Here is a 12,230-nt window from a genome sequence, read left to right as displayed (position 1 = left end):
GCTCTTTAGATAGCAGTGAGGCGAGGGACGCCAAGCCCAAAAAACCTGTGGCTTATATAGAGCCCTAGGAGACGTGCCACACACTCATTGGCTCTCACGACATCACCAATTAGCATACTGGTTTTCGCGCCTTGTGCAGGCGCACATTCAAGCAAGGCTCTCAAGAAGAACCAGGAAGCAGGAAACTGGCGCCATGTTGCAATGGCCAACGCAGCTCCTAACATCTCCCCCTTTTTTATTAAATTGCTGCAACAATTTTCCAACTGTTATTTCGCCGATCAAGCCCACCGTTCTACCAGTAAGGCGTTCAAGGCAGTTAAACAGTATTGAGACCCTCCACACTTATGCCCGTGCAATGGGAACCCGAGCCCTGGGAGGTGTGGAGGACTACCACTCAGGATTCCTGGTGCAATGGGAACACGAGCCCTCAGGGTATCCCATTGAATGATAGTGTCTCATTGTTTAAGCATATTTAACCAAGCTTGAGGGGATGTTCCCTGCTCTGAGGAAAGCAGTGCTTGAGTGATAAGTACTTTATCTCTATGATGTTGTTTTTTAAATTTGCAGAGCAACCAGAGTGTGATCAGCACTTCCCCAAAGATCATAAAGCCAAACATTCCCACCGCCATCCACTCCTTAAAAAGGAGAAGGTGGACGTGAGCCAGGAAGTGAAGTCTCTAACATCAATCGGGTTTATTCTGGTCCCATTCAAAACAGCAATCTTGAGCAGGAGTTCTTCTTGTAGCTCCTCAGCCTGTTGTGACCGATTTCCTAGAGTTGTAAAGGCTGATAAACTGGTAGCAGTCCCCGCTAAATTTGTCTTCAGGGGTTGATGAGTCCTCTTTCACAGTTCTGGTCAGTCTGCTTGGTATCCAGATTGGATTTTCTTGATCCTGTGGAAAAACACAAACAGCTCCCCTGGATCTCACCAAAACTGGATCCGGGCCCTTCCATTGGTTAGTTAAGACATCTTTCCATTTAACATATTCTTTTTGAGGACTTGGAGCCACATGTCTGTCAGCAGCAGATTGCCCATCAGAATCCAGATTTAAAAAATTTAAGGTAAATAGGGCTAGGGAGATAGATGTCTTAGGTCCCATGTTGGGGCCTATTCCTCCCTTTTGTTTTTGTAAATAAGTTTTCAATGTGCCATTGGCACGTTCCACAATCCCTTGTGCCTGAGGATTATATGGCAAGCCAGTTATATGACGGACACCAAGCCTTAAGCAAAACTGTTGAAAGGTTTTAGACGTATAGGCTGGTCCATTATCAGTTTTCAGCTGAAGAGGCTTGCCCCAAGCAGCCCAGGCTTCAAGGCAGTGAGTAATAACATGTGACACTTTTTCTCCCGCAAGGGGGGTGGCGTGGATGATGCCAGAGCATGTATCCACAGATACATGAATAAATTTTTGTTTTCCAAAGGCATTGCAATGTGTAACATCCATTTGCCAGATATGAAGTGGTTGTAGACCTCTGGGATTAACTCCTATAGATGGAGAGGGTCTGAATTTTGCACAGGAGGTACATTTCAGAACAATATCTCGCGCTTCTGCACGAGTTAAATGAAACTTTAATCTCAGGGTATTGGCTGGTACATGATAAAGTTTATGAAATTCAACTGCGCCTTCTAATGGCGAGCTTACCCAAAATAGGTTTTTAGTGGCTTTATCAGCAATAGCATTAGCCTGAGACATAGGTCCAGGAAGCAATGAATGTGCTCTCATGTGTTGAATAAAAAATGGGTGACATCTACTACGAATATGGTTTTGAATGTCTTTGAATATCTCAGTAACCATGCTTTTAGGGTGAATAAAATCAGCCACTTCTAATTGTTTAACAGCTTCTACGACATAATACGAATCTGAAATTATGTTTATAGGCTCTGAAAATCTTTGCAACACTATTGCTACAATAGCACATTCTACTAATTGGGGAGATGTATAATCATACTGAATTCGAGTAGGGACATTATTAACCACATAACAACCAATGCCTGTCTTAGAACCATCGGTATAAATATCCAATGCTTGATGAATAGGATGTGTAACAAGGGATGTTTAGGATAATGATTATCAATATTTCCAGGGAATGAGCATTTTAAAATTGCCCAAGCATCTTGAGATGCACATAAAACTTGAATTTGATACATAGTATAAGGACATACAATTGTATTAGGATATTGTCCAAAATGCATCACAGATAAATGAAGTCCCTTCAAAGCCAATTCTGCAACAAAGGCAGGATAATAGCCTAAAGCCTTCCTGGGGGAGCTATGTAGGTGAATCCATAGCAATGGTCCCTCTTGCCACAGTACTGCAGTTGGTTGTTGAGGAGAGGGGAGAATACATAACTGAAAAGATAATTCAGGGTTAAGTCTATCTAATTGAGCATGTTGTATGGCAATCTCTATTTTATCCAATATTTTAGACGATTCAGGGGTCAAAGTTCTCAATGAAGTAATGTTAGAATCTCCCTCAAGTATTTTAAATAAGGGTTGAAGTTCAGTTGTAGTTAATTTCAAATAGGGACGAATCCAGTTGATATCTCCGAGTAACTTTTGAAAATCATTTAATGTTTTTAATTTATCTCTTCTAATAGTAATCTTCTGTGGTTTAATATACTCAGGAGTAACTATCGCTCCCAAGAATTTTCCTATCTCTCCTTCCTGAACCTTTTCAGGCGCTATAGATAGTCGTTCTGTTTTAAGGTAGAAATTAACAGAGAGAACGCTTGGTGTAAAACTTCTTTGTTATTGGTACACAAGAGTATATCATCCATAAAATGACAAATTCTAACCTTAGGAAACTGTTTTCTAACTGGTTCAATAGCAGAAGAGACATATATTTGACATATAGTGGGACTATTGGCCATGCCTTGTGGCAGGACCCTCCATTGATATCGGTGGTCTGGTTCCTCATGATTAATACTTGGGAGAGTGAAAGCAAACCTAATTTTATCCTTGGGATGTAAAGGTATAGAGAAAAAACAATCTTTAATATCTACTATTATAATATCCCAATGTCTAGGCAAAGCTGTCAGCAGTGGCAGACCCTTTTGAATTGATCCAAATAATTGCATCTGATTATTAATAGCTCTAAGATCATGTAATAACCTCCATTTACCTGATTTTTTTTAATCACAAATATAGGCGTATTCCATGGTGACTGAGAACTCTCCAGATGTCCTAGTTTTAGGTGCTCTTTAACTAGAGCTTTTGCAGCTGCTAGTTTTTCAGAGGTTAACGGCCATTGAGGAACCCATACAGGTTCCTCTGACAACCAAGGTATAGGCAATGCACCCTCAATGGCCCCTAGGAAAAAAACAGCCCTTTCCTGTCTTGTTTTTCTGTAATAGAAACAGGGTTGGTCCTGCCTTGTAAGGCCTTCCCCAGTCTTTTTCCAGGGACACACTCCATTTCTCTCATCATTTTTTGACTCTGTGTAGAATAATCATTGGTGAGCCTAAATTCCAATTGTTTAAGAATATCTCTTCCCCATAAATTAACTGGAAGTGGCAAGACATAAGGAACAACTGTCCCTCGTCTGCCTTCAAAATCTTCCCAATGCAATACTCTTGCACTAACATCAGGAGCAGACTCATATCCAAGACCTTGTAAGGTTTGTGAAGAGCTATTAACAGGCCAGTTCTTTGGCCACCAATTGGTAGAGATAATGGTAGTATCTGCTCCTGTGTCTAGGAGGCCTGTAAAAAGCTTTCCTTGAATTTTCAACTCTAAGGTGGGGCGTTTTTCCAAATCTAATGAAATAAATACATTCTGTCTCCAGAGGAGCCAAATCCCTTCATGCCCCTAGTTAAACCTTTACTAGGAAAGAATGAATGTAAACTAGGGAGGACTAACAGCTGTGCAATTCTATCACCAGGAGCTATAGAGCTAATCCCCCTTGGTGATGAGCACATGATTTTTATTTGTCCCTCATAATCTTGATCTATGACTCCGGGGTGAACAATTAATCCTCTTAGAGTCGTAGACGATCTTAGTCCTACTGTATTCTCAGGTAAGGGTCCTGAGAAATCAGAAGGTATAGGCTGACACCCCATGGTAGGTGTTAGTACTGCTCTGGCGGTAGCACAGAGATCCAGTCCTGCTGAGCCTGACGTGGCTCTCCTGATTGTCTTATCCTTTGATGTTGCTGAGGGTTGTTCTGCAGGTTTTCTATTGCCCCATATATTTGCGGGCCCTGGAGATGTGGGCCCCGTTGCCCGTTTTTTGGCAGAGGAGAAATTGTACGTCCTCTGTCATCTTTAACTGACCTACACTCATTTGCCCAATGTTTTCCTTTATTATACCTAGGACACATTCCAGGCACCTTTGGACGATTGTTATTAGTAGTGCCAGGTGATCTACATTGTCTTTGTATGTGTCCCAGTTTTCCACACCTGAAACATTTAACATTAGAGGCCCTCTGAGCCGCTAAAACAGCAGCTGCCAATCCGGCATTAGATAGAGGTCCTCCTATTTCTCTACAAGCCTTCATCCATGCATTTAATCCTTTCCCTTTCCAAGGTGTAATAGGATTTCTGCATTCTCTAGTACATTGTTCAAAAATTAGTTGTTCTATGAGAGGCATGGCCGTCTCAGGATCTCCAAAAATCCTTCCTGCCGCCTCCATCATCCTTGCCACAAAGTCTGAGAATGGCTCATTGTTTCCTTGAATAATTCTTGTCAAGTTTCCTGAAACCTGTCCTTTGTTAGGGAGACTTTTCCATGCTTTTACAGCTGCCTTATTAATTTGCTCATATACTTCTACAGGGTAGACCGTTTGATTGATAGCCCATTGTCCCTGCCCTGTAAGCATGTCAAAGTTCCATTGTGGATGCCCCTGAGCTAAATTTTGTCTTGCCTGTAAAGCACAGAATTCCTGAAAAATGGATTTCCAATCTAGATATTGTCCCATAGTCAGGCAAGCCTTAACAGTGTTATACCAATCATCTGGTGTCATGGGACTGACCATAAGTCTTTCTATTAATGCCTGAGTAAAAGAGGCATTAATTCCATAAGTCTGTACCGATTCGGCTAGCGTTTTTAATTGTTTTAAATCTAGCTGTGAATGTTGTCTGGTTTGGTTAGCATCTTCCCATACGGGAAAGGCTACTCTTATCTTTTCTCTTTCCTTAACTGTAATAAGAGAATTGGACGACAGTCTTTCCTGTCTCTCTTTTGGTTTTTTCTTTTTAACTCTAACTACTTCCTCCAATGGTGGAGCAGATGGGGCATACCCCGGTGCATAAGGCGAATCCAGCCCGTATCTTTCAGACTCATAATGGGCTGCTTTTTTATCTAACTCTGCCTGTTCCTCAAAATCTAACACACTATCTTCTTCATCCTCCGAGGACGTCTCCTCAGAGGCAAAGTCATTAATTCTTAAATTCTGAAATTCATTTAACACAGGATATAGTTTTCTCTTAGGCTCTTCCTGTTTTTTATGTTCCTTTTTTGTAGCTACTTCCTTCTTAATTTCCTCTTTTTTCTTTTCCTTTTTCTTTATTCTATTTTTAGCGCTCTTATCCTTTTCTGCTTCTGATAGGCCACCCTGGCGTTCTGCTAAAGCTCTTTGTCCCTCTCTTACCTTGTCTTGGGTATGGTAGTTAAAACAGAAGCAGAGCACAAGAACTACCACCGCCCAAACAAGGATAGCAATAGCAAAATAGACAGGATCCACCATACCTTGCAGAAAAGCGTCTAGACTTCTCATGCCGTCAGTTCTGAATCCTCTGTTGAGCCAACAGGGTCCCTCGAAACTGGATAAAACACCGAGACGTTCGGCTTCGTTCCCGGGTTTCCGTCACTTGCAGCGCGCAGCCTCGCCGATAAGGAGAACGCCACACTCAGGATTCTTCTGACAGCAATTTATTGTACAGCTCTTTAGATAGCAATGAGGCGAGGGACGCCAAGCCCAAAAAACCTGTGGCTTATATAGAGCCCTAGGAGACATGCCACACACTCATTGGCTCTCACGACATCGCCAATTAGCATACTGGTTTTCGCGCCTTGTGCAGGCGCACATTCAAGCAAGGCTCTCAAGAAGAACCAGGAAGCAGGAAACCGGCACCATGTTGCAATGGCCAACGCGACTCCTAACACTAGGCATTGGTATTCTGTCAGCAGTGGTTCCTCATCTAAATGTGGAGAGCCAACCTCTGCTCTGTCCTGCCTATGGACAGCTTGGTCAGTCTGTAACTGTCTTTGATAACAATTTTACTCTCTTTATGGAACCACCACCTGGCTGGGCGGTGGTGGCATACACCTTTAATCCCAGCACTTGGGAGGCAGAGGCAGGCAGATTTCTGAGTTTGAGGCCACCTGGTCTACAGAGTGAGTTCCAGGACAGCCAGGGCTACACAGAGAAACCCTGTCTTGAAAAACAAACAAACAAAAAAAAACCACCACCTGTTTTACATTTGTATTTGAAGTTGGAGGAACATTAATCTGTGCTTCTCATTGCTGTAACAGATCTCTTCCCCATAAATTGATGGCTCTATCTGCCACATGTCAAAGGCCCACGTCCATGCTGCAGCAGGGCAAGGCCACTTGGGAAAGCAGAACGCCATGGGGAGTTTGGCTGGGCTTAGCAGCTGCTACTAAACAGGTTCTAGGCTGTAGGGAAGCACCAAGACATCACTTTGGGGGGTGGGAAAGCACAGTCTGAGATGTGGGAAATCCAGAGCTAGTTGGGGGTCCCTGGGCTTGTGATGAGGCCAGGGCTATAGAGTTCTCAGACTCTTGGACATGCAGGCACTGCTGTGAAAGAGCAGAGAAGAAGTAGGGCGCCTGCAGGCTGGGGACAGCAGCTAGCCCCGGGCCAGGGGAAAGGGGGAGCTCTGGCTTGTCCCATTATAGAATTGTCCTTAGCTTGGTGGAAGCAGGCTTTATGGTGGTTGTGGCTGGGAGTGCAGAGAAGCCTTCTACGAGAGATTAGGCTGAGGCTCTGTAGGCAAAGGCCTTCTTCATGGCTCTCCATAGCAGATTGTGATGAAAAGAGACAGTCCATGGGTCTGAACAGTTTATTGTCATGACAGAAAAATAGATGCATAAAACCATACCCCACTTCTCAGGGTGGGCCTGAGATTAAATACATTTTGCAGGGAGGAATGTCTGGGATGGGAAGCTTATTGGCTAAGCTCTCCAGGCCTCTAGGTACCTCATTAGCATGGAGATCTCTGTTTTGAGCCTAGGTGACCATAGGGCACATTTCTTTTATGTGAAAAGCATGGCATGTGTTCTAAGTCAGGAGTCTGACAGGGAGCTGGGAGTTGCCTAAGCCTCAGGTGTTAGTATTCTGTCTAAACTCCACCTCCACAGTTATCTGGCAACAGCCAGGTATGCTTCTCCCCACAGTTACCTGGCAATAGCCAGGTAGGTGTGCCCACTATAAAAGGGGCTGCTTGCCCCCTCCTCTCTCTCTTGTTCTCTTGATCTCTTGCCTGTAGCTTCTCTATGCACCCTCTCCCCTTCCATTCCCCCTTTCTCCGGTCATGGCCGGCCTTCACTCCTCTACTTCTACCTCTCTCTCTCTCTCTCTCTCTCTCTCTCTCTCTCTCTCTCTCTCTCTCCCTCCCTCCCTCCCTCTCTCTCTCTCTCTCTCTCTCTCTCTCTCTCTCTCTCTCCCTCTCTCTCTCTCTCTCTGCCTCTACTACCCTCCTGGCTCCTCTCCCCATGCCCTGAATAAACTCTATTCTATGCTATACTGGTGTGTGGCTGGTCCATCGTGTGACTGGTCCCTCAGGTCAGGGGGAAGAGATGTCTCGGCATGGGCCCGCTGAGACATCCCCTTCCCCCATACCTCTCCACACACCCATGGAACATACTCTTTATCTCTTTATCCTTTTATAAACACAACATCAGGTGTGTGCCCATCGAGTCTCTGGTCTTCACCTGCTCTACTGCACCAAACTTCCTTGGCATGCTTGTATGTCCCACAACATATGGCTTTAATTTCCCTACTTGACCTCCTGGTCCTATGCATTTAATTCACTTTAGACTTTGTTTTACCTGAGACAGTGTCCCAATTCCCTGGAGCTGTATAGACACACTTTGAAGTGACCAAATCAGATTTCAGGAATCTTGTGGAATTACTGTTTCATCTGCTCGTGTATCCTTCCATCTCAATTCATCTAATTGTAATTTCAGCTTTGGTCTCTTATAGCAGCTTGCCAAAATAACTTGCTTGTGATATCTTTAGGATCTCTTGTTGCATCCATAACAGCGGCTCCATCTCTATGAAATAGTTTGTTTTTGAGCAGCTCTGTTTGTTCTATCAGGCTTTGATTTTTCTAGACATGTACCTGAAGAGTTGTTCCTGGGCTGACAGGAATAAATGACTCGTGTTATTTTTGTCAAGCCTTGAGCGAAGCCCCTAGTCAGTTCTTTGACAGTAAGGAATTGTCTCAAATACCTTTGGATGACCTAAATTCATAAGCCCTGTGTCCTTTCCTTCCACTTCTTCTACATATGACAGGAAATTTTCTTCCTGAATTATTATTAGGGAAAACTTTGTCCTTAGGAACCATTGATTTATTGTCCTTTAGGGAATGAGCTGTCTTTCACAGCTACACCAATGGGTTTTTGTTTGTTTGTTTGTTTTCTTAAGATTTTTTTTTTTAAATTTCATATGACTACACTATAGCTATCTTCAGACACACCAGAAGAGGGCATCAGATCCCATTACAGATGGTTGTGAGCCACCATATGGTTGGTGAGAATTGAACTCAGGACCTGTGGAAGAGCAATCAGTACTCTTAACTGCTGAGCCATCTCTCCAGCCCCCATTTTGAGTTTTTATATCTTTTTTTTTTAAAGATTTATTTATTTATTTTATTTATGAGTACACTGTCGCTGTCTTCGGACACACCAGAATAGGGCATCCAATCTCATTACGGATGGCTGTGAGCCACCATGTGGTTGCTGGGATTTGAACTCAGGACCTCTGGAAGAGCAGTCGTGCTCTTAACCGCTGAGCCATCAATCCAGCCCCCGAGTTTTTATATCTTTTGTAATTGTCCAACCACAACTGAATTGAGAGCATTAGACTAAATATCCTCAGCAGTTTTAATCCATTCATAAATAGGTGCAGAACTGGCCCTTAAAGGCTCAACAGACTTTTTGCATTCATCATTACCATTTTTAAAAGCTAAAGATTCAATTAAAATTTCACAGAGCATCTGATATTGTTAAAGCTGTAGTTAAAGCTTTGTAAAAAGTCAGTGAAATTTTCTTTTGAATCCTGGGTTTATCTTTGTATGATTCTGATCAATCATGTTCAAACATAGTCTTTACTCTTAATTCAGAATATTGACCTCCACCTGATCTTTGACAATATTAATGCCTCTAATTCTATTTCATTGCTGTATAACTGAAGCTTCACCTTTCCACCATGTTAGCCATTGTAGTTGAAGTCTAAGACAGCTGTCATCAAATCTCTCCAATCTTTTGGAATTATACAATTTTCTGGGGCCTAGTTGTTAAGTATCTGTTTTACATATGGTGAATGTAACACACAGGACATTATTGCTTCTTTAAATCTCTTCAAATCTAGTGCCTTTATGGGCCACCATTGAAATTCTTGAAAACCTTGTATATTTTTCATCTGCATCTAATTCCACTATCATAGCTGGAAAAAAATCATTTTAGGGTTTTTAATGGACTTGGACTGCCATTTTTCAGTCTAGTCACAAGGCATTAATATAAGGCTTAAGATCGAATTCATCTGAAAAATTATTTATGATGCAAAGGATTGTGTAATTTTTGTTCTATTGTTTGTAACTTAGCATGGATATTTCAGCTCTTTCCTTATCTAATTCTGCTTTACTGTGATTCTTTTTAAAGATAATATATAAATTTACAATCATTACCAAAAATATACTTCTTTCTTTCTTTCTTTTTAATAATTTTTTTGAATGTACATTTGGTGTTTGGCCTATATGTTTGTCTGCATGAGGGGGTCGGATCCTCTGGAATTGGAGTTATAGACAGTTACGAGCTCCCATGTGGCTGCTGGGAGTTGAACTTGGATCCCCTGTAAGAGCAGCCAATGCTCTTAACCACAGAACCATCTCTCCAGCCCCCCAAATATACTTATTTCTATGCTGATAATGGAAACAAAATTATACACAGTCCAAGTGCCCTCTATCATTGTACTTTCTATTTTTTAACATAGAAAATATTTTCCTTTTAATCTTTAACTCTCTCCTTCCTTTGAAAAATTCACTTTTGCTGGGCTATAGTGGCACACGCCTTTAATCCCAGCACTTGGGAGACAGAGGCAGGAGGATTTCTGAGTTCCAGAGTTCGAGGCTAGCCTGGTCTACAGAGTGAGTTCCAGGACAGCCAGGACTACACAGAGAAACCCTGTCTCAAAAAAACCTTAAAAACAATCAATCAATCAATCAAAAGAACTCGAAAAATTCACTTTATTATTTTCAAACTAATTATTTTTTGTAGGAGCAGTTCTGATGCTAAGGTCCTGTTTCCCAATTGGTTCTTGATCTGTCAATACAGAAGCCATGGGCCAATTGCTAGGCAGAAGGGACAAGCAGGACTTCCAGGACCCTGCAGGCAAGCAGAGAGATGCAAGGAAGGAGAGGAGTGTTTGCCTTGCTTCTGATGAAGAAAAGTCGACCATCCATGTGAGATCTCGAAACAGAGTGGTGACACGGGTTGCTCCTACAGGCAGGTGGTCAGGTATGTTTATCAGGGACTAGATTCAACTGACCAACTAAAGTTAGGGCAGGTGGGAGGCGCTTGGAGCTAAGAGTAGTAATAAGGACACACTTTCCCAGGCAGGCGATGGTAGTGCCCAGCAATTGTGCCTAGAAGGCAAGTTGAAAACGAACAACTGTGTGTCATTTATCCATGGATTCAAGGGAAGCTGGGTGGGGGCTGATAGCATGGCCCACTTCCGAGAGCATAGGCAGGGTAGCGAAAAGTTACATGCAACAATTTCTTTCTTTCTTTCTTTCTCTCTTTCTTTCTTTCTTTCTTTCTTTTTTTTTTTTTTTTTTTGGTTTTTCGAGACAGGGTTTCTCTGTATAGCCCGGGCTGTCCTGGAACTCACTCTGTAGACCAGGCTGGCCTCGAACTCAGAAATCCGCCTGCCTCTGCCTCCCGAGTGCTGGGATTAAAGGCGTGCGCCACCACCGCCCGGCTCTTTCTTTCTTTCTTTCTTTCTTTTTCTTTTTCTCTTCTTTTTTTTTTTTTTTTAGCATAGAGCATTTATTGCAAGGAATGAAAAGAACACAGCTACAAACAGTTAAAGGGTTGGCAATGAAGGTCAATCTGGATTTGCAAAGAATTGTTTTATCATGTTTTATCTTAAAAGTGACCTATTATGGTGAAGCGAAGCATATTAGTCTGCTTCAGCAATAATGCTTGAAAAAGATTAACCATCCTGGGCTGGAGATGGCTTCGCGGTGGGGAGCGCTGACTGCTCCTCCCACCAGATTTGATGTCTTCAGCTCCTTTCATGTACAGCTCGTTCTCTTCTTCATACCTTACTTTAGTGTGGGCTTGAATGAAAATATGCTTTTAACATTCCTGGCATGTCTCCTTTGCTCTTAGCCAGACAGTGTTATCTCTGAACCAATAAGTGTGGCACTGCTAACAGAACCTTTTAATGCTGGAGATTCGTGGTATGCAGGAACAAACTCCTCCTCTAAAGAAATCACCCAAGGAAAACCTGTAAGAGAGTAAAGAGTAGTAATTTCCAATCATCAGGACAGAACAAAAAACCTCTTCCTTACCATGAACTGCCATCAGAACTCTAACATGATATAAATTCACACCTTCAAGGAGTATCAGTTTGTCAATTCAAATCATCTGACAATAATTTCTTTCTATGATTTTAATACCTAGTTTCTTTCTTTTCTCTTGCAATGTTTCCAAACTTAATACCTTCCCCTTTCAGAAGTTTGGGGCTTCTCAGTCACACTGCAGCTCCAGGAAAGTGTTCCTTTAGCCCTTTTGTCTGTCTGCAGGCTTCTCAGGCCAGTATGTGTTTATGGCAGCTGGCTCTGTCCCCTTGGCTCAGTCTAGCAGGTCCCTGCTTCTACCAGCCCTGGCTGTTGCATTCTGCCTGCCCACTCTCTACAATTTTCCACCCATCACCCTCTCCACAGGTGTAGGTTTTTATCCTCTGCTCACAGAGAAGGGGTGGAAGGGATGGAAGCGGAGGTTCCCCACCTCCCCTTGGGAGATCTTGCAGAGGTTGTGCACT

The 12,230-nt window shown here is 42.7% G+C and overlaps 1 non-coding gene across 1 annotated transcript; it reads right to left on the bottom strand.

The window, feature by feature from the left end:
• Window positions 1-11,764: 11,764 nt before the first annotated feature.
• LOC114608940 lies at window positions 11,765-11,838 on the bottom strand. The gene has a single exon (XR_003709441.1). It is a non-coding gene; the product is annotated as a small nucleolar RNA SNORD28 (small nucleolar RNA).
• Between the last annotated feature and the right edge of the window lie 392 nt (window positions 11,839-12,230).

Source organism: Grammomys surdaster, unplaced genomic scaffold (assembly GCF_004785775.1).
Source record: "Grammomys surdaster isolate TR1022 unplaced genomic scaffold, NIH_TR_1.0 125941, whole genome shotgun sequence".
In the NCBI taxonomy this organism is placed as follows: domain Eukaryota; kingdom Metazoa; phylum Chordata; class Mammalia; order Rodentia; family Muridae; genus Grammomys; species Grammomys surdaster.
The sequence above is the reverse complement of the archived record's forward strand: the minus strand, read 5'-3'. Positions and strand labels throughout refer to the sequence as shown.